Here is a 27,111-nt window from a genome sequence, read left to right as displayed (position 1 = left end):
CGATGTTGCGAAACTATGCAAAAGGACAAAGGACAGGGAACGAGGAGGAATTCCGGAAGGCGATACGAGCTGCGTTTCCCTGGAGTATCGGAAAAGAGCCCCCTGCGCGAAACCCTTGTCACCGAAGATAAGAGGACCAACATGCCCTGCAAAACCACCGGAAGTTCCAGCCCCACTGCCACCATGCAGGCATATATTAACTTATCTCTTTTTGCACCTCCATTCGTTGTTATCCAAAAGATTCAATTTTCTTTCGTATCGCCCTGGAAAATGTGCATCGATCGTTGTTTCGAGCCGGAACCGAGCATGACGAGAGAACAAATATTATTCTACGTTTATCATTTGAAACGAGCATGAACAAATGGCGATGGTGTGGAGGGGATGAGGGGGCAAAGTGTGTCGAGATCGAGAAGGGAAAGGGAAAGGAAAAGTAGATGAGGCACGGATCACCGATCGTCTACGTTTATTTTCCATCCTCGTATTCCTCGTAAAGTAAACGAGAAAACTTTTCCATGGGGAATGAGCCGTTTGGAGTGCGAGGGTTCGGGGTTAAAAAAGAGGCCCAGAGATACTCGTCGTTACAAAGGATAGAATATAAGAAAAGAAGCGAGGAAAGAGACGAGAAAAAGGATCCTAAAGAGTGACTAACAACTCACTTTGGAGATAAGATATATCATACAGGTCTCGAGTGGCACCATTGTTTCTTGCTTATCCTCATCTTCTCATCAATTGTACAGGACTGGCCTGGCTGTGTGACGTAGACCGAAAACACTAGTTTCACATACGTATCAACTCGATTTCGTGTTAACTTGACCTTGACCGTTTTGGATCTGATCCATTATTTTTTACTACACCATCGCCTCCGATTATTACGAATTTTTTTTTTCTTCCATAACTCCTTGCGCCGTCGGTTATATTTCTTGAATAATACACCGCCGGCGAAAAGTAAATCCTCTTCTGCTCAGTTCGTTTTCTCCTGAGGCTATTATACAGTTTCGTTTTCTGTTTCTTTTGCACCGGAGGAGCCTATTTGTATGTATATATTTATCCTTGTATCGTAGCAAGATCTCACGGGAGGCTTTTTTAGCGAACGCGGTGTAAACCAACGAATAATCTTGAAAATATGAAAAGAAGTTGCCACCGTAATTGATAGCAAAGACAGTTTTGCTATTTCCCTTCGTCGTTGATTCTTTGCCCCTTTTGAGGGCTATGAACAGCGTAAACGTTGGAATTTCGTGTGTTTTTTGTTTGTTTAAAAAAATAAAAATTGGTGGGATGGATTTAAATAAATGAAGTAGTAGAAAAAATTTGAGGCACCCCTTGAATCGGCGTTGACAACAATCTCAAAAATGGAACATCTCAGGACAAAAAACCAAAGAGATTCTTAAAATATGTGCTATTAGCAATCGCATGACGTGGGGGATTTTCGAAATATTCTTTATAAATAAAATGGCGACCATTTGAAGAAAAAAAACGACAAATTTTGTGGATTTTTCAGTAGAACATTGTTTATAAAAGAAAAAGAAAAAAGTTACGAAAAAACACAAAAATGCCATTTGGATGAAGTCACTGGGATAAAAACTCTTTTAGTTTTGTTGTCAATGCCGATTCAAAGGGTGCCATTTTCAACACACCATTGTACAAAAATATATCATTGAAAAAATAAAAAAAATAAAAATGTTAGATTTCATAGTCATCGCTCATTCCAAGTGCTCGCATTTAAACTATTACATTCAACAGAAGGCACCGATCACCGTACACTGCAGTTTCTGAAACATATTTTAGGAAACGGAGCGTCGCCGAGGAAAAACAGAGTAAAAAACTCGTTCGGAGTAATAGAAAAGATTCTCATCGATCGGTCGAGTGTGCGCGAAGTGCTGACGTCAGAGTTCCTTGCGGAGTTGGAATTTCAAGCTGTGCGACCGATTCCGATTCTCAAGAAAACAAAAAAAAGTGGATCACCCCATCGAACGGTACGAAAATCATCGACATCTCGTTTCCTCCTCTATTTTCCTTTATTCCAATTCAGCATTATAATTGTCCATTCGTGGAACCAGAGAAACTTGACTACTGGCCTTTGTGTCCATGACATTGATGACCCGCTCAAGCCCATTTATTGTTGGATCACGAGTCTCGAATTTGTGACCCGGAAAATAAGACACTAAAAATACTGCCATTAGGAAGTATTAACTGTTAAAACGCTGATCGAAATAACCATGAGATATCGATTAATTTGTTGTCCGACGCGGCAAAAATATCCTGCAGTAGGAAAGCCCTGCGCCAGCGACGCGAGACGTAATATGCTCAAATCGAAACTCCAAGAATTATTGAGAGAAATTGAGCCGATACCGGAGAGCTGTTTACTCGAGAGTACGGAATCGAAGCCCGAGCCGGAAGTTCTAGCTGAAGTTCTACTAATGTCCGAAGTCGAAGGGCTCGATTTCGCTGATGTTAAGCCGGACAGCGTTTTCGATACCCTGTTCTCGGACATGGCGATCGACCATTCCATAGGTGAACATTATTTTTGACCTCGTCGGAACTTTAGTCGAGAGAATAGAAAAAAAAAATCATTCGATTATGCGATTGAGCACCGATCCCTCGTACACTGCCACGCCTTTTCTCGTAGAAATCGCAAATGTGGCTCCGGAATCAAAGGGCGACGTCGTTGTGCCGGTGAAAACATCGGGACAGGAAAATTCGTCGATCGATATTCCTAATTCTGAAAATATAATGGAGAGTGTCCGAGGCGAAGCTCCACCGAATTTGAATGCATTCAAACAATCGAACGTTTACGAACAATTTTCCGAGCACATGAACCAACTATTGGAAAGAGCACCTCCGACCGAGGACATTTCAGAGTTCGTTATCCGCCCTTATTTGAAAATATATTGAGCCTCGTTTACAAGTTTCATTCGCGCCGATCATCCGGAGAATATTTCTCGTTGAAGCTTCCCCAATTTTCTTGCACTCGAAAAATTCGATCATAACGTTGAGCTCGGCTCAAGCGGATCGGTGACTGCTTCGAGATACAATCATTAACAAGATCAACATTTTATACCGCAGATTATTGGGAGCGAGTAACGTGAATAAAGAAAAGAGCGACGTTGAGGGAGCCGAGGAGGGAACGTTATTGGATTATATAATGAGGCCTGGGCCACCGTCTCGCGTCAACAGAATCCATTTGAATGGTTCGATGAGGCCAAATTGGTTTCCCGGCTTTACCGTCGTGTCACCTTTCATCTCTGGATACACAAAAATCACAAATGATCCTGGAGAAGCTCTTAAGGAGGCATGGAGGCTGTGTCATCCTCGACACTTTGACGATCGATCGAGAACCATAGTTAACGCCGGATGATGAGTTTAATCTCCGAACTCACTTTCCCAATTTATCAGTATTTCTTCGACCAGCAGTTTCGATGATTAATTATTAAATTCAATTACCGCTCAACATCTTACGATCGATTCGCCAATTCATCAACGATCCGATCATTCATTGTGATTATGAAAATATACAAATTTCTCATTTCCATATGGACTTTGCTAATTCCACGATTATTTCTTCTCGCAGATGCGTACTCGAATTAATTAGGCTTCGTGACACAAAATATATGAGAACGAATTCGTCCGCACGTTTCTCCTTCGCCTCTCCAGGAATATAATAAAAATGAAAAAAAAATCATGATTAATAATTCATGAATTGCGAGCAAGAAAAATATGTCGCGCTGCCCAAGATTCCTCGCAACGATAACAACAATTCATTCAGCTATTTGCAATATGAAATGATAATAAAATGGGCGAGGGAGGGTGAAAGGGAGGGGGAGGGAAAATTGACAATGTAACGCAATACGTAAGCCGGAGGGTCGAAGAACACTTGACTGCGAGTTAAGGTACTTGTACAAGTACGTATATCGAAGCGAGGTAAACGAGGTAAACGAGGTTTGGTAAGATTGATGGAAAAAAAGCATGAATTTTACGCAACAGTGGCCACCCGCTTCGTTTATACGGCTAATACGCCAAAGAAAAAGCTCGTTTTCCATTACGTCGTTTTCTTTTTTTACCTCATCCCTCCCCTTGGTAAGTAAGTGAAGTGCGCGCAATACGAATTTCAAAGTAAAATTACATCGAGCCGTATTACACGCGAAAATATAATGCTGGGATCGGTTGAGATTAATTTTTCTGCTCGTCAAGTCCAAAAAACGGAGATGCTGCACTCGATCTTTTACAAACCTGCACGTTCGAGGACCGGCATTTTGTCGTTATTGAGAAATCCAAGAAAAATGATAGTCAACGAATTTTCATGTCCGTGGAAATTGAACAATAACCGGAAACGTAGACGGCAATAGTAAAATCGCAACGTCATCGGTGCTACGCCTGACGATTACGGAAAATATATGTGTTGCGATCCGTTTTATTTTCTTAAGCAAAAGAGCAAGTTTGCCGAGACAAAAAATGAGAAAGAGGGGGGAACGAGGATAAGAAGAAGGCTTGAGAATAAATGGAGCGGATCGTTCATTCGAGTCGGTATTGGAAACAAAACGAGTCGAGGGAAGAGCAGGAGAATTCGCGAATTATCTCGGTCGACGGAGCAGAGGTGAGGTTCGAGTTTCTCGAACGCGGCTATGTACTTCCAAGTGGAAATAAACAAGAGGTTGTGCAAACGTAGGGCTCGACTGTACGTCGTAGGAGCCTGGACGAAATGGTCTCTCGAATCGACAATCCGAAGCGCGAAACCTACCGATTTCACTGCTCGGAGCGTGTTCGCGGTTTCGACATTCGTTCAACCCCGATGATTCTCGAATGTACTACGTACAGATATAAAGCCATCGAAGAATATTCCACGGCGCGATGTGACCCAATTGGAAAGTACACCATTTTTTTCATCGCTATATCCAAGAAATGAATTGCCACGACGAGATGCACCAGTGATATTTGAATAAACGAAATTTTCTCGGCCCAAACCGAAAGACAAAAAGGAGACGAAGAACAAAGGTGTGGATTATGGGTGATAGAATTATCCTTTTGTCCACAGATTCGAAAGCACGAGGGGAAAAAAAAAAGATTTTTTTCTTTTATTTTTATTTTTTTTATTTTTTTCGCAATTTCATAAATAAGAGGGCTTTGTCCGGGCCGAAATGAGAGAGTCGAGGATTACAAAAAAAATCCCATTTTCGTTGGTGTATGATACGAAATTGTAGTAGCAGAAGTACGTACAAGCTGCGCCGAGGCTTTTCGGCAGAGCATAGACACACGCGCGCACATACACACATTGTGAAAAAGTACGAGGGAAAAGAGTATGTCTAGTGGATTCTCTCTCGCGTTGCCGCCACGCCCCTATACCCGGAGAATCCCGGCGGTGGCACGGAGAGAGAGAGAGAGAGAGAGAAAGCGAGACAGAAATATCGTGAACGAGAACACCACGGCTGAAAGCACCGAGCGACAGTATAGTAGGACGAGGGCGAAGCGAGAGGGTAGTCCACGACTAATCGATGTACGTGCTTTCGTCTACGACCAATCAACGTCCTCCGAAACTTCGGGAGAGATTCATCCGGAGAGTTATCGAAGCCCCCTGCTCGCCCTTTCTCTCGCCCTTCGCGTTCTCCCGGCTCGTATACAGCTACATCCGTGCTGTGTGCATCGCGTGTGTCGGGGATCGAGGGTGGACCGTAGGCGAACCGCTCTCTCCCCTGAATTATCTGATTTCATGATTTCTCCGAGTGAAAAAGCCCAACGTACGCAATTACCATCGATCTTCTTGAATTAAGCTCGTAAGCTTGAAAAACTCCAATTGCGCCGACGATTTATTTGTCACCGGTTGTTTGTTTCCTTCAACCGGAAATCCGTGGCGGCGGGATCAAATGCAAAAAGACCTCTTCGGAAGAGGGGAAATTAAATTTTAAACGCGCCATCTCGTCGATCCTTATTTCACAGAATTCCGATGATTCGCCGATGACGCGAAGCTCCTTTTCAACGTATGTCATTCGTCGTTGCTTACGAATCGATGCTCGAGGAACACGATACCCCGAAAAAAAACCCCGATGATGGCTCGAGCGAGCACGCTAACGAGGAAAATATATTATCTTTTAAAATTCTACCAAGCACGCGTCTGTGTCCGGAAAAGTAAGATAATGTTGAACCGCGTTTTGTAGACCACGAGCGAGCATGTCTACATATGCGTCGAAGAGAATGCTGGTAGGTGGTATTTCGGTACAACGGGGAATCGAATTCGCCAAGAGGAGGGTGTGCGGGCTGCTTCAACGTGAACGAGCAATAGCACAGCTCGCTGAGATCCTGTTCTCCACGCTCTCGAACTGACAAATGGTTCTGTTTACAATGGTTTCTCTCGAAGGAGCTTTGTATCCGTGTCTATTGTACTGTATGTGTATAGATAATATAGATAATAGATATACACAGGAACGCGGATGAAAGGACGGAGGAGCGAAGAGCGGAGTGGAGGAGGAAGACGCGGCAGCGAACACTATGGCGCTTTCGTCCCGGAAATTCTAGTTAGCGAGATCTTAATGGCCCGAGAAAACCGAACAACGCGCCAAGATGGAACGACGTTAATTTTTCAATATTCCATTCAAAGCGAGTGTCTCGTCCACCACGATCGATGCTAATTCAAACAAATATCGATTCGTTTTGATACTTTCGATCGATTCGAAACTTTACGATACAAAGGTACTCGGAGGGTCCTCTTAAGGAGGGCGAATATCGCGAGTTTGCGGTGCAGGCATAGTGAGAGGGATATAATAATGTAGTTGTATGAGATAAATTGCAAATTATTTTGAATAATCAATCCTAAACATATTTTAATTGATTTTTATGACTTGTTAAAACGCGCGGTAACGCCAAAATTCATTTTCCGATGTTGCCAGCACCAACCTTCTTTATTTCCGTATGAAATTAGACGGGAAAATATTTACTCCAGCTCGCGGTTCGGCTGATCATTAATCTTGATTTTGCGAGAAGCAACTCGGCGGTGAGCGCCGAATAATTGGAGTTAACGCCAAAGTCAAAAAAACTTTCTCCGGGAGGGGTGCAAACTTCAACTTCTCTATCCAAGTGCAAATAAAGAAATCCGTTGATTTTTTTTTAGACCGCGCGAGAGAAATGCGGAACTGAGCTCAAAGGGAGTAGAGAACCTCGAGCGGAATGACATCGTCGTAAGAGAAAGAGACTAAGGGAAGGGCACGAGGGGAGAGGCGAAAGTATGCAAAATTCAAATTCCTTGCGGGAGCTTCGACTTATCCTCACGAGTTCACATTGAATCCCATAATCAGAGGAGAAAGATGCCGAGCGACGGGAGAAAGGGAGGAGTGTAAAAGAGTAGGGGGGTACAGGGACAGAGAGAAGAAAGCACGGATGGAGACGAACGATGAGGCGCAGAGATTTGAGGAACTGAAACGTTCGCCCGCATACACCAATTCCGTATTACCGGCATCCGAGGCTGCTTTCGCAAATTGCATTCTCGTTCCACCTCACAAACGGAACAATAATTCTGCATGATTCTTCAGTTCTCAATTGTTTTGTATCCCTTTTTACAGTTGCAATGAGAGAATGTTATGCTTCAAAGAAAATTCAACATTATTAAAGCGAGTCTCGAGGCTCATCTCTCTTCCATCAGGTCAATCATATTTTTTATACACGCATCAAACCAACTACTTTTCCTTCGTTGAAAATGCGACTGTTCGGCCCGGCGACGCTCCGCTGCGGTCACTCTTTTTATTAATCTTGTGAGAATTTTCTCGTTCAACTTTAATCGAATCGTTATTTAAAGAATTGTCTTTTGTCTATTTTAATGAGAAGGTTTCCTCGGGAATGATATAATTTCCCTGCTGCGGTTCGTTCATCCGTCGTCCGACTCTCGTATGTTTTCCATATGTAGAGCAGAACCTTGAAAGGCACTTCTTTCCTCGAAGCTTTTTCCTCTCTCGTCCTTCGACCCTTACAAACAGCCCGTTCTTCCTCTTCCTACGCTCTGGCCCCATTTTCACGTTCAACCTACTTTTCTCGTTGAAATAGTCGAACGAGGTACGCGCGCGATGACGCCAGAGATGAAGAAGAAAGTCCGCTCCGCAGGGTGAAGATATAAAGTGGTTCCTATGCCCAGGGATGAAATGTATAATGGAACGCTAATGCGTTTCTCATGGCCCAAAGTGCTCCGAGTTTCCCATTTTATGTCAACGGACAAATTTTCGTACGCAAAAGAAGAGCCGAGACGCGCGTCGAGCGCGAGGCTAAATTCTTCATCCGGTGTTAAGAGAAATGGCGAAAGGAGCTTGCAACGCTTGCGTCTTATTCTTTTATTACAGCGCAGAAAAAACATACGCGAAACCCTTTGAGAGACGCGAAGACTGAAAATGGACCAACGAACAGTGTCGATAAAAATTATACGTTTTTTCCAATTCCCCTTCGTTGACGAATGTCGCTTGAACCAATGCGATCCTTGTTGCAGCAAAATGAAAGTTTGAAAGTGTAATTCACGTAGACCGCGATCGCGCGGGTTCAAACTTTCTTTTGTTTCTCGAAATGCTTACGCGATCGCACAAACTTGGGGAGGTTTTCTTGCGCGTAATTATCGTCCTGAGACACAAGATGATCTACACTTTTGAGTTTAATTCTTAATACATCAAAATACTTGGTGGATAAGTTTGCTCCCATAGAAAACTCTCAACGATATAAACTAGGTTTCATGTAGTTTCGCAACGTATCCCAAGTTTCCGGAGAAAACCGCGCGGGAGACGGGGATTCCTCTTGGGTCGCGGAATGATATCCTGGAAGCCATCAGAACCATATTTTCGCCCTCTCCACTCATTTTGTTGCGCTTCGATGTTCGCGAGCACAAATTCATGAGATATTACGAACGGAATTTTTCATTCGACGCTTTTCGCGAATCCATCTTTTGACAGCGAATTTTCCAAACATCGAGCAGCACTGGCCGTGACGCGTCGAAAATATTTTATCAGACAAATTGTAGAAAAAGTCAGGAAAATTATCGAGCGCGGAATATCACGGAGGGAATTTATTCGATTTTATTGAAACGAATGATCGGATGCAAATGATTTCAGTCGAAGAACAATGAGAAAAAGTGGAGCCAGTGAACTCGTGGGAGGAGTGCGCGACTGCGCGAGCAGGGCGAAAAATATCTAATATGTATGCACGGCGGAGAATTGATGAAAAAAGGCGCATTTATACTTATATTCGGACGATACGCCTTTCTCAGGCGGAAGCAATCATATGTAAATATATACGCACACTATATATATATAAAGGAATGCGACTCGGACCGTTTATTCCACGAGCGCTGATTGATGGACAAAGTTGCACCGACGCTTTCCGACCGAGCAAACTCCCTCGAGCTTTACTCGGGGGAGGACAAATGAACGTTCGAATTCTCTTTCTCTCTCTCCGCCTACACGCGCCGTAGAATCTCGGTTTCGCCTTTTTTTCGAACCCCTGTTCTGCCGTTTCCTAGTGCGCTTTTTTTGCCCGTTGTCTCCGAGCAAAACTTCTCGAGACCAGACACAAGCGCGTATCAATCACGATCTCCTTTCCTTACCGCGGTTCTTTTCCTACTTCGTTGACAAGTGGGAAGGCGGGAAAACAGTATTGTTTTTTTTCGATTAACGAAATAAAGAATGCGATGAGGAAAGCCAAAGTTGAGCAGATTTTTAGTGAATGTTCCCGTCGATGTTTGCTTTCTTTGTTCGTTGCTGGAATTGCTGGTTGCTCATGGACGGACAGTCACTGCTATCGAGTCTCGCAATCAAGCGCATAATCGCGAGTGAATCTAACTCACTGGACCAAATGAAAAAAACCGTAAGTTTTCGTAGCTGGCAGTTGCTTAAAGGAAATAGAAAAGTTGAAAGAAAAAAGAAACCTGTTCTGCTGTTCGTCGACGATCGCAGATGGTAGGGTCGCTGGACGTCGATCGAGGCAACGGGGTTTCACGCCCCGTATCGGTGCTCACCGGTCCTCGAACCGCTTCGAGGCGGTGACGAGGCTTTCGTTTATCCCTGTGCAACGATCTCCTCCGCAACTCGTTGTCCCGTCACTCCCGTGATAACAATTTCCGGTTGTGCCAGTTTCCAATGTTACCGCGCTACCGTAGACCGAGCCACCCTTCCAGCCGTCTTCGAGCCCCGAGTTTTCCTGCTGTCTACGCATGCCACAGATATTCTGAAAAAAAAAAACACAAATCATTCCTTGCTTTTCACTGAATTTCACAAGTTTTGGAAAATTACTTGATCTGAGCCTCGGTACATTTTTCATCTAATAGACCGTGTAAGAAAAAATATAAAAATGCACACATTTACAATAGATTTCGTAAAAATAAAACGAGAAACTTCAATATCTATTCATAAATATGCAACGTAAATTTTATAACTCAATTTTAAAAATCGTCTTTTTCATCTGTTTTTCAAACGTCTAAAACACAATCGCCGTATCGCGGATTCCAAAGTGACGTCACTCCGATAGTAAACAATCGAGATTTTTATCGTGCGTTCCGTATTATTTTGAAAAGTTTATACAAGTTATTATGACGTTTGCGGACTTTAATTATTTATTTTATTTTATTAAAATCGCATCATGGAAGACGCTTTTGTGAAAGCAGAACGTATACAAATCTACCAATGATGAACACGATGAATCCACAGTTTTTGTGGCGTTTTTACACTTTCATTATTGCATTCAGGCACAATAGACACCAATGATGTACATTACAACTCATTATTTTCACGAATCTTGTTACTCGGTTTTTCGCAGTCGTATTGTTTACCAACGGATGGTATTACGATCTCAGGATTAATTGAAAAAACGGTTTTCAAAAAGAGATCGAATACTCTGTTACCGTAAAAAGTGTGACGTCGAAAGGTTACAAATTTTTTTTATTGACGCGAAAATCATTAGACGTACATATTTTATCGAGTAATAATTCGAAATGACTTGACTTTAACGAGAGAAGAATAGCGAATATATTATCCTTTCGTACAACTCAGTCGAGCTTCGTTATAATTTAATGAAACGAAACTGATTATAATTTGATATTATAACTCGTTATAAAATCTCTTTAGTGAAAACTTTTTCTCGCCCTATCCCTTCTATAATGTCGAATACATAAAACCGCGAATTTTCAACGTACAGGAGAGTTTATAAGGGAATTCTTAGCCGACACCTGACACTCTTCGTTACTAGGCTAGTAACTGCGAAAACTTTAATTATTACGCGAAGCCTTCGCATAACGGCGGCTCCTCCGTCGTCCGTCGTCCCGCCTAGTTAACTCCCCGTTCAATCCTCCAACGGACAATATAATGGGCCTGGCGTGCAGTGCTACGCGATACGCGAGCGCTCTCACGTTCGTAAGCCCGCGACCGATGCTGGCGGATTCGATTACTTTTGGACCAATTCTAAATAACGAATTTCGACGAAAGCCCCGCAGCGCGACCTTCGTCCTATCACTTTCAGCCAACTTTGCAACGACAATTGAATAGCTAAACGAGACTTTTCTCAAATATGCAATTCTATTTTGCGCACAGAAATCCACGCAAAAAATCAACTCCGCATTACGAATTGGCAAGAAAAAATACTCGTCACTTCGCTTTTCACTTTCTACCGAATTTCTAGGCTTCCCTTTAACGACAAATCCGCGAATACACAGAAAAGGGAATTCCTTTTTTCCCCCGTTACATTTATATTTCCAGGATACAGTTTCCAGATTACAAGTGACTGAGGTAATCCGCTTGTGTCGGTCCAGCACAGAAAAGAGTTTCAGTCGGTCCTACATTACGTATATAATACCGTACGATATGATGCCGTAGGATAAGACGTCTCTCACTGATCTGGGAATCGGGAATGTGATGGTATAGAAAAGCAGCTCAAAATGGAAGGGGGGGGGGGGGGGGGGAGCGAAGAGAGCGAACCGAGCTGATGAAATCGAACGGGTGATGACCACGAAAGAGTCTTTGCGGCTGAGCTTCGGCGAATGATGTATACGTATACGAGGCAAAAGCTTTTTATATCCGAGAGCAGAAACATCCGGAATCCTCAGAACCTCGGATTTGGTCGAAACAATTCGTTTTGTCAACGCACAACTCTGCGTTCCTCCATGTTTTTCTATCGCACTAATGAATACAAGAAATTGCTCGGGAAATTGCAGGATCGGAATGGTTTCCGCACGGAGCTCACAAGGAACATCACTTTGGTGTCCCCCTCCGATTTTCTTGAAACTGCTGTATGTGAAAGAGCATTCGAAAGTAAGAGACACGTATTTTTTTTTATCGGCGGAAAAACGGTTTTAAGGGGTGAAACCACCCTTGAAAGTAAGGCATGTCAGGGGGTGATTTTGCAGTTTCACCAGCAAGCACTCAACAGATTTTGATAAAACCAAAACCAAAATGTTTCTTATCTGAAGTGATGAAAAGTTCACCCTGTGCACGAAAAAAAAAAAAAAAACAGGGGGTTAACCACCCTTACATTCTTATATTTCTCACGCCACAATGAAAAGGAACGAATATGATGGAATGAAACGGGTTCTATTTCCATGAAAACATGAAAATAAAGTTCACATGTTTTTGCATTTTTGCAAAATAGCAGTCTTAAGGGGGTAAACTACCCCTTTTTTGAATTTTCGTACTGTATGTGGCTTATTTCTGTTTTACATGTTTTTGCTGATTCGAAATATTATAATAATTTCGAATCAAGATTTTCTGAGGTATCAAAGTCAATACAAGACTCTGAAAGTGTGAATCTCCCCCACTCGATTTTCCTCTTTATTCGCTATTTCAAAATTTCTCCCTGCATTTCGTTCAATTTGGTTGCTCTGCATCGAAATTACGAATTCAATAATTTTAGGAACGTATAATGATCGTATTGACCTCAATCTTGGCGGGCAAGGGAAGGAGGAGGGGAGCCATTTGATATTTACTACGATTCAACTTTGAAGTCTGAATAAGTCTATGCTGTTGATCTTGTTTACTAACGAACATTTTTTAAATGAAACTTCAATACACATTAACAATTCATTAACCGTCTCATAGTATAGAATCGGATTTTATTAGATAAGTACATATATCGAAATAAAATATAATAAAACCTATCATTTCCAGCAATTATGGCTCATACGTTGTACAATAATGATATTCATCAAAAAAATGTTTCAAACACAAAGATTTTTTGCACCATGCACATTTTATAATCGCTATATTATTGCAACCAGGTATTTCACAGTGTGTTTTTGATTGACCGAACCCAAAATCAACAGGATTTTCGAAATATTCCGGTTTTTCCGTAATATAATTACTTTTAAACCATGAATATTTGAAAAGATTGATATAGCGTGGAGATGACAATTGATTGTGGGCCAAAGATTGCAGTTTGATTATATTATTCCTCAAATGTAAATTTATATCAGCATCCACTAATAGAACACTATCTGAAAAATGTCGTACAAAATTTTTCCATATCCTGAATCCAAATACATCAAGCGGTTGAATTTTTCCAGTTGTACCTTTTGGGATAATCATTGTGATGATTTTTTTATCATGAGGGGTGGCTTCACGTACAACTTTGGGGCAGTGTCCACTCCAGGAATCAATCAGTAATACATTGTCACTTCCAACATTCGGAAAAAAAACTTATTCCATCCAAATTTTAAAATGATCTGTAAACATATAACAAATTATATATTTATAACTATATTTTGGAAAAAGTTGATGCACCCTTAACGATAATACGCACCGGAAGTAAGTTTCCCAGATTTCGATGCTGTTACTATGACGTTATCTGGCTTAAACAATTCGTTCGTTACTCTCGGTCCAAATTCACCTTTTGCCTCCTTTAATACTATGAAAAGTGGAGAAAGTAGTTTCCCGTTGGCATTTATTGTTGGCTGAATCGTGTAGCTATGGGTCGTTGAAGACACTGATTGTACAACGCATTCAACTTTTTTCGATCCTTCCATCGCTAAAGTTCGTGCTGAATGGATTTCCAGTTGAAAACCGCTTTGGTCCGAATTATATACATTACTTGACCCATACTTTTCTATTAGTAATTTAACATCTTGAACAAATTTGTCCGCATTTGTTTGCAGAAGCGCTTCTTCCTCCACAGTTTTTCTCGTTATAAATTTATTAATTTTTCTGGAAACAATGCGATGCGATTTCTTAAATTTCCATAGCCAGTTATGAGAAGCTTTGAATCGTATATCTTCATGGCCTATTTCTTTCTGTGCCTGTAGAGCCCACTTTCGAAGGTCAATATCATGAACAATGACACCCGCGTCTACAGCAGTTTTCATATTCCGTAATGTGTATTCAGAAATTCGAGCAAGTTTTTCTTTATATGTACCACCCTTGTTCAGTTGTTGTGCCCAGCGTCGTAACTGCCGTATGGATTTTACAGATTTGTATTTTTGTTTGACGGTTTCAACACTGTAATTCTTTTTTTTACCAGATCTCCAATATTCAACAGCTTTTTTTTTATAATCATAGCTCAGCTCATCGTCACCAGAACAAGCGTCGGAATCGACATCATCATCCTTTTGCCATATCATATCTTCAACAGCAATTGCTTCGAACTCTTTAAATGGTTCTTGAAAATCAAGAGTTTCTTCCTGTATCATCTCAATCCCGTTGTAATCTTGCATAGAATCGATTAAAATTTTTTCGAAATTCTCCTTCATCTCTATTTCTGCATTATTAACAGGAGTTTGTGCAATGTTCATAGCTTCAAATGTAGCCAGTAACAATTTGATAACGTTGATTGGGTTGACTTTCATGCTGGTAAAAGTAGTAGGCACAATACACCAAAAGCACAGAAAAAGCACGCACGATTTGGAGCTCACTCAAAAATGCACTAGTACAATGCTAATGGTTACCGCCTTCGAAAATAAGTATCGAAAGAAAAAAATATTTATTAATCTCACGATGCCTGATAACGTTTTTATCTGATGCATGACTCAAGAATATTCGGAATGACTAATGTTATTCGGTGTGTGAGAATGCCAAAAATATCAGGTGATCATAACTACTTGATAACATTTTTATCTAGCACAAACACCGGGATCATATGTCTACGCCTCTATTTTTCCGCCAAAGTTATGAAAGTGTTTTATAGAGGCATTTTTATCTGTAGCATGGTACCTATTCATTTACGTGCAGTTTACAAGCTTTCTATGATCACCGAAAAAGTAGTTGTGAGAACTTCCCCCCCCCCCCCCCCCCCCCCGCCAAACCGACACCATCCAGGTCAATACGAGTTTTATATGTTCCTAAAATTATTAAATTTGTAATTTCGATGCAGAGCAACCAAATTGAACGAAATGCAGGGAGAAATTTTGAAATAGCGAATAAAGAGGAAAATCGAGTGGGGGAGATTCACCCATTCAGAGTCTTGTATTGACTTCGATACGTCAGAAAATCTTGATTCGAAACTATTATAATATTTCGAATCAGCAAAAACATGTAAAACAGAAATAAACCACCTACGGTACGAAAATTCAAAAAAGGGGTAGTTCACCCCCTTAAGACTGCTATTTTGCAAAAATGCAAAAACACGTGAACTTTATTTTCATGTTTTCATGGAAATAGAACCCGTTTCATTCCTTCATATTCGTTCCTTTTTATTGTGGCGTGAGATATATAAGAATGTAAGGGTGGTTAACCCCCTGTTTTTTTTTTTTTTTTTCGTGCACAGGGTGAACTTTTCATCACTTCAGATAAGAAACATTTTGGTTTTGGTTTTATCAAAATCAGTTGAGTGCTTGCTGGTGAAACTGCAAAATCACCCCCTGACATGCCTTACTTTCAAGGGTGGTTTCACCCCTTAAAACCGTTTTTCCGCCGATAAAAAAAAATACGTGTCTCTTACTTTCGAATGCTCTTTCACATACAGCAGTTTCAAGAAAATCGGAGGGGGACACCAAAGTGATGTTCCTTGTCAGTATTAACCGCGGAATCACGTAATTGCGGAAGGCGTGAGATCGTCGACTTATTTCTGGTCCATATGCAGCTCCGTTGTTTCGGAGGCGTTCGAGCGCCGCGCGAGAACTGCTTCAAGATTTTCGTTTTTATTTATTCTCAATAAAAGAAAACGCGATGAACACATGACTCTGAAAAAATAATCGATGTTTCGGCGAGTGCTGGAATCATCAGCTTCCCGATTGTGATCTTCGCTTCGATTTGTGTACGCACGATAAAAGGAGCAATCAGTTACGAGAGCAGGTGCGACGACGAGCAGGCGACACACCGCGCCCGTATCACAATAACTTTATGGAATAAACGTCGGAGAAGGCCGAGTCGGCGACCTCTAAATCCGACCTTTTTACTTGCTTTCTTCTCGTATGCGACAATTTCCCGTGCTCCTCCCACTGCTTCGTCCCAAACCAATGTACGCGTATTCTTTTTTACACCTGTGTACTCCATTTTACGCTTTATCTCAATATTCTTTGAACTCGTAAAAAATGCGTTCAGTTTGATAACTTTACGATATTTTTATATCACGATTTTATGGATTAAATATTTTACTTCGTAAGTTGAAAAGAATATTCTAGCACTTTTATCCTGCCTCGGCTGCGTGCGCCAGAATTTATCCAGCTTATTTTTTTTACAACCTCTCTTCTTAGGATCTACGTAATTTTTCATTCCAGGCAATCTCCCGTAGCGCCTAAAATGCCGATAAAAGAAAAATCGGAAAGATGGAAACGCGAGTGTCCGGCGGTGGATCGAGATAAAAAAAGCTTTTTTCCCTGGCACCGCGCGTCGACTGCTGGCAATATGATTATCGCGAACGAGTTATCCCGAGGAGCATCAAAATGTTATGTTGCAAATTTGTTCGATTTCAGTCGAACATCGAGACCGAAACGAGACATTTCAGCCAAAGCGTATGCGAAGTGACGTTTCACTTCCGCTCTCCGCACCCGCGGTTGTCACCGCGAGTATACAGAGGAGGCTGCTTCTCTTGTGAATTTTTGTGAGAATAAACTCCCTGACATTTGTCCTCGTGCCGCTCCCCGAGAACGCGTCTCTCACACTTTGCATACATCGAACATTTTATCGCCCCCGACAGTCGCCGGTTATCCACACGGATCTCCTTCGCTCGACATTACCCAGTTCCTGCCAGGAATAAGCCATCAAAAGGAACATATTCTTTCCATCTCCGATGTTTTATGTAACCCATTGGAGGAGTCTCTTTCTCTCTGAGCATCCGCCAGACATAAATATTTGGCTGAACTCGTATTGTCTTCTCGTTTGATTTTACATTCTGCAAAGCTCAGCATCCAATTCATAATTTTATACCTTATTCGAGAGCCACTCGCTCTCCTCCATAGGATTATAGGATCGGATGAATCGGAATCGAATTTACAATCCTCCGACACTTGAGATAAAAATTTGACAAAGCGCGCCGCGATGGAAAGCACAAAATTATCAATCATGAAGCGACGTAAGAAAGAATGAGGAAGAAGTATTGTCAAAAATGAGCGAAACCATGGAGCTTGTACAGAGGATGAGAGCGGAGCAACCCGCGCGTCATATCGATTTTCTTGTCTCGAGCTGTGCCGAGCTCTCGTGGACAATGTGAAATATTTTTCTCGGCTAGCCTTATCTCGGCGCACGGTCGCCGTTGAATTCGGTGAAGGAGGGTCGTTCCCGCACGCCGAGGCACCGGCTCACCCTTATTGCTACTCTAATTCATCCTCACTGACCGTCGGAGGGAGAAAAAGAGAAAAAGAAACGAAGAGAAACGAAGAGGGAGCTGAATGATGAGCGACGAAAAAAGTTTACCGGTGCGAGCCTCAGGAAAGCTCCGCTCAACAAAGAGGAAGCCTCGATCACCTTACATACGTTGCTCGTAGTACGATATTACATTCGAAATGAGTCCTTTGCGTCTGGGAGGACAAAATGCCGTTTGTGTATCACCCATCGAGCTTGTTTTTTTGACGAATCGAGGGAAACCGAAATGGCATTTTTACGTGCTTCCAACGTGCGTCATGAATAATGAAATCGGGCTCCGAAAAAAAAGTTACAAAATTGAAGAACAAGAATGTTTGGAAATGAAAATGGAGGAAAAAAAATGGCGCACACGCGGAAATATGTTCACATCCGCCGTTTGGATAGTTGAGAATAAATAATTGGACGCGAGTTGAAAGCCAAAAGAATCCGCGGTGTAATTCTCGCTCCATATTCGCTTTCCCGAGAAATTTGTTTTTCCAGTTTCTCAACTTTTTCCATCGCAGCGTGTCTGTTCTTCGACGGGGAGGAAATCAACGCGCTTCCATACGCTCACTTGAGCCGACCCCAGCCTCGTATGAAACTCGCGCGGAACACACCGTGCGATTTTAGTATCCGCCTAAAATCCGTGGGATTTGCACACAAAAGTCACCGAATAAATTGCCTTTCGTAGCGGCGATGCCGAACGAACGAACGGAGAAAAACGGCGCGCGAAATGGTTCGTCCGTTCTCTCGCTTATCGATATATTTCGTTCATGTCGAACTATACCGACTGCGAAAGCTCACGCGCGTTGCTCCTCAGTGATTACTCAAACAACTTCATTTTCCGCTCTCCAATATTGTGCGTTTGTTAAAAAAAAGTAGAGACACGAAAAATCACTCGGAAATTGCTAGTATCTTCGTTTATCTCATCGAATTTATTCATTCGATTAAATTCATCGAAAGTTTTCGAAAAAGTTATCTCCGTGTAGTCTAAATTCTCTACTTTCGCTCGTTCAATTTTCGCTTAAAAGATTTCTACGAAAATATGCGAGTCGAATTTTTGCTTCAGCTGCGCGAAAATGGGAGAGCGTTGAAACGCGAAACGTTGTCGATCGCCAGTGTCCACAAAGGCAAGAAACGTGTCAACTTTTTACAATTAATGACTGTAGATAGTCCGCGCACTCCGCCATTCTCAAATTGGCAAATTATAGGGTAATGTGGGGCAAAATGGACACTTAAGGATTTAAGCAAGTTTCATTGATGAGCATATATGGTCTTTCAACTATTTTTGAGTCCCAAAATTGACGCCCAGTCCTCGTTTTCCGAATTTTGTAAAAAAAAATTTCGGGGCAAAACGGACACAGCCCCTTAGAGGCATAAAAATCGAAAAACCGACATTTTTCGAAATACAGCCGTTCTAAGCGACTGTTCCCGAATAGAATGTCAACTCGGTAATATGGAAAAAGAAATGGGACCACTCAGGCTCCATTCCTTGGATGTAAATGAAAAAAAAATGAGTCATATCTTATATCCCATTTCTGTCATGTTTTTGAAGAATGCAAAAAATCAACTTGGGTCCATCGTGCTGGGGTATATTTGGTATTCGCACTATATCGGAGTCCCACCATTGATTCATGGCCCTAGTTTCCGGAATTTCTTGAAAAAAATTTTCCGGGGCACATCGGACACAGCCTCCAAGGCATAAAAATCGAAATATCGACATTTTTCGAAATGTAGCAGTTTAGCAGACAGAAAAAAGCTCACCAAGACAGCCAAGTCCTCGTCTTTTGAAGACGTTTGTTGCATTTTTTGCGAAGGGTTATATTCGTTGTCCTCTGAAGATTGGATTTACTATGTGTAACATGCAAAAAATGGGCACACACCTTGTGTACAAGTGTCGAAGACGAAGATATCAGCTATGAGTGCGATTTTTGTAAAAAATGAATAAAAAACCGTTTCTCCTTATTCGTACTTTGATTACTATTGTGGTTTTTAAAAATAAGTCAAAAAAGGGAATAGATAGTGAGAAAATAGTTTGAGATCTATTTTGCTCTGAAACTTGAATTTTTTGGGGATGTCACCGTGGAATTCAACAATTTACCCCATGATTTATGGTCAGGACATGATTTGGAACAGAAAAAAAAATTTTATGCATTTTAGGAAATTTCAGTTTCGGGAAAGTCCATTTTGCCCCGGAATTCAACTTTATGGGACAAAATGGAAACTGTGTCCGTTTTGCCCCCATGTGTCCATTTTGCCCCATATTACCCTACAAACTGTGAATAACGATATTACGGTATCGAGCCATTTGACGTCATGTGCGTGTTTTTTCTCACAACATTGTTCACCGACGATTTTCTTCTACGCTCAAAAAAAATATTTTTTTTCTATTCGACATAAACGGCAACCTTTTATTATAACACTCAGCTGCTCGGTTGACAATTAACGTATTTCACGTGATCCTCTTATTATAATAATATTATTTACCGACAATTTTCTCCCACGTTCAAAAATGAAAATAAAATCCTGCGGGACACCACGTGGGCATGAAAAGCCTCGTGAAACTTTTTCTCCGTTTTCCCTTATCTTTGGCTGGAAATAACTAAATTTTTCAGAAAACAACAATCTCTTTCCAACCTCTCAAAGAGCACGGAAATTTGGAAGTTTTAGTTATTCATAAAGGAGGAAATCGACGGTGTTTTCAATAGTTGCAAATTGATCGGTCGTGGCCCTGATCAATGGAATCGCTTCAGCAACATTATCAGGAAGAATAACGATCGTTTCGTTATTATCCTAACTCTCAACGATTAATCTAATGCTGACTAATTATTATTCATTATTCGAGAACGTGACGACAGGACCGATGAATTCAATAGACGGCCAATTATTTCAATAGAATAACAAAGTTTTGGAGACTGTTATGTTGTTTCCAGCCGAGCAAACTCCGTGTTTCTGGCCACTCAAGACCGAACGTGTATAACTGAAATATGTGTGCTGCTGTATGCGTTGGCACAGTTGATCATTAATTCACAGCAAGTTCATGAGAGCCATAGATATATAGTGTCGCTCTTGGCAATATCCCCGCCCTCCTATCACGAGTATGAGACCCTCTTTTACCAGCACCGCATCCCCTCTTTCCAACGCGGTCTCTCCTTGTATCCTGAGACTTTAAAGCTCGTTAGCCGCGGCCGACTATGCCTATATCTTTTAATCTATATGGGACGTTTTGTGCGACACAAATGCTGTCGTCACAAAATCATGCGAAATTTCCCGATGCATATTCGTGCACTTTTTGAAGCATCGATGTTACAAACTTTCCTGTGTCGTTAATAAAAATTGCAAATATACGAGGAGTTACCAAATTTGTCGGCGATGTGAGAAAGCAGAGCGTGCGAAGGGTCGTTCGTTTTCTGGTGTCGGACGATGGAACAATACTTTTTCGTTGAAATGGCAAAGATCGAAGTTATAAATTTCTACTAAAAGAATTAAATGCATGCGAGAATGAAGTGATGGAAAAGAGAGTGCGAGCCGTGATGAAACGGCCCATGTACATAAAATTCAACACACAGCAGACAAACTATATACGTTGGATGACACAAATTTTGGGAGTCAAGAGTCTCTTGGAGCTTTCTCGGTTGCTCTCGGACGTGTGTACATTGCAGAAACAACCGCACGTGGTTAAAACTCCGTTGTATGTCCATGACTCTCGGTATCAGTGGCTCTCTCTCTTTCTCTCGCCGTGGCTCTTGCCGTGCTCGCGTTTCTGGGAGAACTCGTATTTGCCCCTTATGCTCTTTCGTCTAATGTACGGTTGACTCTTCGACCTCGGTATATTCGCAAATTCTCTCTTCCAACATTTACATCCATGGATACGCGCTCCTACCGGCAGGATAGTTTGCAACAGGATATTGCAAAAGCACATAAAGTTTTGATTAAAGTAAATGTACCTGGGGGCGTCGAAAAGACGAAAATCCTCGAATCTCAAGCCCTTAACGCATCGAACGAGAAAGCACTTTAATATTGAATTGACGATGCAGAATTAAATTAAACGAATCATCAGCAATTCCGATGTAATTACGCAACATTTAAAAATCATGACGAACCAGAGGAGAGCTTCTAGTCATCGCGAACGAACTGCGCAATAACATTCGGTAATTCGGTAATTGGTCAATGAGTTTTCCAACAAATATTACTCAGCGATGCCCCTCACAAAGAGCAAAACTATGAGCATAATTCGATGAATTTATTCATCAGTCCGCGATAAAATAAAATCGTGTACTGTATAATATAAAATTCTCCGCTCCGCATGGAAAAAAATAGCACAATGGCCGCGGGGAAAATACAGCAAGTGCGCAATATTAAAACTTTTGTCTGTACACGAACAGATACACACGCGTGTGCGTCTATATACATAAAAAATGTATATTTATATATTCATACTTATATATTGTATGAAAAAGTCTGGGAATGTCTTTGCTGGGTAAAATTCCATCCGTTGGATAAAGCAGGTGGATGAGACTCGAGCTCGAAGAAAGCAATCAGGCATTTCATTTGCTAGAACGAGATGCGAAAATTTCCGTCAGAAGAGAGAGAGAGAGAGAGAGAGAGAGAAATAAAGAGCTGACTTGTATTCTCCCGCATTTACCCTGGGGAGCGAGGATGTGAGAAGAAAAATCCGACTAAGGAGAGGTATATATAAAATAGCGGGAAATCACGAGGATGGAGGGTTCAGAGATGAAGAACGCCAACTCCCGACGATAATAACGGAAGAAAATCTCTGCCGGTTGGAGAAAGAGAGTTCATAACGAAAGACTGAATATTCGGAATACCAAAAGTAAATATATACGTATTAAATTATTGGTACACCTGAAAATTGCTGAAAGTGAGCAGGAAAAACCCATGGAGAACGGTGTCAACCTCGCTCCTCGACATTTTCAGCAATAATTGTAGCTTTCCTGTTAAAGTTTTCGCTTCAAGCTCGACAGCTGAGCGATGCCTTTCATTGCTGTCATTAGACTAAAGTAATATTAAAAAACGGAAAGAATAATTCGTTTAAATATTCGCATGGTTAAATATTCGCCACCGATGGCGAATTATATTTCTTCGACGAATAAGCGTTGATAGGAATGCATTCCGAGGAGGTGAAAATTGAAAAATATAAGATCTCGTTGTGACAAAAAATATTTCTATTACAACACGACAAGGTCGCGAAGTTTTGAAAAATTTCGGAGCGCCTCGGCAAAGGGAAAATAAAATGATTACATTGATGTAGGAGCCTTCGTACGGTACACAAAAAGAAATGAAAGTCTTGAAGAGGATTTTACTTCTGGCAAGTTACATGTACGTGACTCTTTCCCACGTCACGTATATGAGGCTGCTCCAGCGAGCATCCCAATGTGGGCTAAGAACGAAAGCAAAGAGACAGAGGGAGAGAGAGGCGAATGGTGGTGGGGTGAGGGAGGGGGGGGGGCGAAGAGGGCGAACAGAGCGGATGGACTTAAATGTGAGAGTGTTGGAAAAAAGATAAAAAGAATGACCGAGGAAGCTGGATTCAGAGAAGAAAAAAGAGGAGAGTCTGAACCCTTCAGCCCTTCTCTACTTCCCATTCGCTCGCGCCTCTTCGCACGAAAGCTTTAACCTACATGCTCAACCGTATGGCAAATCATATTCCGTTTGCAAAATGAAAACCGTTTGCGATGCATTCTCGAATCTTAAAATATGTATATATAATAACATACGTCATGTCCACAGTCCCTGAATGAGCCAACACACGTATGTATCGGTCATTCCATACCTCTGCGAATACTCCGTGCCTGCCCCTGTCCTCGTCACACCGAGACGAAAACGGTCCCACAATTTCCATCATTTTTTCAGCTACTTGGGACTCTCCGCGATTGAATTAGGTGCTCGCGGAATCGAATAAAATGTGTGAGTTTTGGAAATTAAACGATTGTAATCACGGTTTTGGAAGGGAGCCAGGAGCACCGTCAGGGTCATAAGTTGGTCGTGCCGCCGCGCGAAACACCGTTTATAGCAAAATGGGGCACGTGGATACTTAGAGGCAATTGCTTCGTATACCAACACATGCGCGATCGATGATCGTTCAAAGTCCAGTGCATCCGTCATCACAATTTTAACTCGTCTATTCCCCCGTCGGTTTTAGCTCCAGAAACCGACGAAAAAAACGACGCGAATAGCTTTTTTTGGCTCTCTAATCTTCGTGCGTGAAACGCAGCGTCAAATGACTCGAGTGTACAATTATTATTGCACCTTTCGCCCATTCATCGCTCTTTGGGGATAAAAAAGAAGCGTTTTCTAATGCTCCTACTTTCATTGTTTTCAATCACCATGATTCTTCTCTCGATAAACGCGTGAGCGTTGAATCGAACGTTATTTATTGTTTGCTACGTTTCATCGAGTTTCAACTTATTTTAACGGGAATTTATATTCGTGTGAATTATGATCTGTATAAATAATTTATCATATATAAAGAGAGAGAGAGGAGAATAGAAACGGAATACGCTAAAGACGAACGATGTACGTGCCATGCGAGCGAGGTGTGTATCCGCGGGAGGTGAATTTATCATCGTGGACTGGTGGGAAACGGGCCTCCTCCCCGGCAGCACGGTAAGTGATTGATGGGCCTGAATGCAATATCGATATCTATTACTGCGTTTCTCACACGATCCCATCCAAACCATCCCCATGCATATTTAAATGTATGTATATACACACAACTAATATCGTATACGAGACATTTCTCGCTTCCCTTGACCCCTGCTTCTACGCCATTTCTCCATCCCTGCACTATATTATCGATCTGACTACTTCGGCCTCCGGTATCTCCGAGCCTGATGTACACTCGCCTGCTTCGATCCTTGTCCTCGACATTCGTCCTTTCTCTGCTCCCTCTCCTGCGCTCGTTTTCCTTAATTTTCAGCCCTCTTGTTCTGCACTGGCTCGGACATCGGGGAGAAATTCAATCATCGCGATCAATTAGCCAAGGATCGAATTGATTGTTCTTTCCTGGACAATATTTTTCATTCGGTGCGTTCGGTTTCCGCATCCGTCCGGGGCGCTGAGGCGCTCGATTTCGTTTGTTCCGGCGAGTGGTTAAAAAAATTTCAGTATTTCATGAATTATTTTCGTTCAAATCTTCTCTCGCTCGATCTAAGATTTGAAAATTTTTATATCGACGTAGATCGTTCAATTAAACTGATCAAACATGAAATTCTACATGCGCGTTGTTCGAAACGCGATCCGCCTATTCAATTGATCTCTTTCCATCTCTCCCTCCCTTTCGTACGGTCCCTCGCTCAGGAAAATTGAATACGACCCCCCGGGGGGATATAAATCAAAACTCGTGCGCGTTACTCCCTTGATAGAACAACAAAAATTTCTTCCCTGGCCTCCCTGCATACGAAAATACTCGCCAAGAATCTACATCTTTTATATTATCGATTGAAAAAGCATTTTTTCCTGCTTAAAGTAGTCCTGTACTTTTGTTGAAATCTTGAGAACCCGCTGACATTTAAATATGATTTAATTCGTGGATGGACTGTCAAAATTTCAAATCTATTCACCATTTAGTTTTCGAGATATTCGCGACTAAAAATGGGTCATTTTCTACGCAATGCCTATTCCTAACGCGTCACTCTGGATAGCAATTTGTTTACATTTTTTATTACCGACGTTACCGACGCTAAACGGATCGTGCGACTTTAAAATAAAACCAGTCGTGTATTCAGTACTATTGTGGGATTAATATTTTAAAAAATGGAAATTTTTAACCCTCTAGTTTCTGAAATATCGACTGATGAATCGTGTTAATTTTACGTGACGCGCAACGGGCGCATGGCCAGCTGTGACGGCGTGGCAACAGTGTACGGTGCGGCGAACTGATAGACGCAATACAAAACAATACGAAAGCTTTTTTCTCAAATGTTCGACCACCTTTCTCGATTGAATCGCTATTCGAACACTTTTAATCTTCTTTCGTGACGAATAAATAAGATTTCGGGAAACACTGACATTTTGACGCTCGACGCTAATACTGGAGAGTGACGTTGTTGCCACGATTACAGCGCCACTTTCTATATGTGTAGAGGACCTATTCGCATATATTCCCTATAAGCATTAGATTTCATTGGACGCCGCGGCCCAAACTTTTAGCTCGTACGTGTACATACAGAACTACCTTAATCGATATTATTGATTTCACGAGCTCATAACGCATCAATAAATTCGATACAACACTGAGAAATTGCGTTATGTATAAAATAACAAATATGAGAAGCTTTGGAAAGTCTCGAAGGGCTATTGGACGATTGCCAGATTTTTTCGTACATAATATAATCTGTGTGACGTGGAAGAGCACACGATCCGTACGTGAGCGCGTATGTACGTAACTTATAAATGTTGACTCACCCCTTGAGCTTTCCCAAAACGTCGTTTTAATGTCAAGTTTTCTCGAGCGTACTATTTTCTTGAAGCCGTTTTAAAAGGGCAAACGATAATGCCCGCTCAATCTTTTTATCACTCTGTCGCCAAAGTTCGCCACAAGCAGAACGCTCCCTCTCCCGTTTAAGACTTTCTGGCAAATTTCTGCTGCAGTGATTATCGTAAAAGGAACATTACACTAAATGAAAATCGAATGCTTTTCGCCATTTTGCCAACTCCAGCCGACTCGTACTCGTCTCAAATCGAACATTATCCGTTCAACCTTTGCATAATCTCCGCGCCTTGACTCGCGACGTATCCGGCAGGCTACTGCGAGCAAATTTCATTCCACTCGATATTTTTCAACTGCATAATGTTTTTCGCATCAACGCACCTTCCAATGATGAAAAAAAAAAAAACATTTTTTACGCCCGCATTGTCTACTTTCGGCAACGGACTCATATTTGCATACTATTGCCGTATGAGCATATTGGAAAAAGCTTGAAAGCCGCGACACGCAAGGGCAGATGCCACCTTGCGGAGAAAATAGGAAAATCCGTTAGTGAACACATGTTTGCTGATTTCGGGATCGTCCGACGAGTAGAACTAGTAAAAACTTTGAAGAACTTCATTAAGTTATCGGCCCTTCGAGTGTGATGCGAAAAGTCTGCACATGTTGTTTCAAAAAACGTTTCGACGCTTTTTCACGCTTCATTTTCAAAAGTGAAGCAAAATTGGTGAGAGGAAAGGATCAAAATATATTCAACTCACATTCTTGAAAGCTTGACTTTCGAAACTCAAAAGTACTTTTTGACGTATTATCATTTTCGTCGGGGTGTACCAGCCGACTTTATAAGTCAAATTTAGCTCATCGTCATAGACAATTTCGTGAATTTCCGCTCTCGATTGGATGTCAAGATGAAGAATATGTCCGTGTATGTGGGACACGTTTATGGAAAAGGTC

General features: G+C 41.7%; 1 protein-coding gene across 4 annotated transcripts in view; it reads right to left on the bottom strand.

Moving 5' to 3' along the window:
- Window positions 1-27,111, bottom strand: part of LOC122412877 (uncharacterized) — a 132,574-nt gene that overhangs the window by 101,445 nt on the left and 4,018 nt on the right. For all 4 annotated transcript variants that reach the window (XM_043422831.1, XM_043422834.1, XM_043422832.1 and 1 more), the window contains one exon: window positions 9,881-10,179. The gene's annotated coding sequence lies outside the window, so the exon portion shown is untranslated. The remainder of the gene's footprint in view (window positions 1-9,880; window positions 10,180-27,111) is intronic.

The sequence above is a fragment of the Venturia canescens genome, chromosome 7 (genome assembly GCF_019457755.1).
Source record: "Venturia canescens isolate UGA chromosome 7, ASM1945775v1, whole genome shotgun sequence".
Classification (NCBI taxonomy): Eukaryota; Metazoa; Arthropoda; class Insecta; order Hymenoptera; family Ichneumonidae; genus Venturia; species Venturia canescens.
This window is presented reverse-complemented; position numbering and strand designations above follow the sequence as displayed.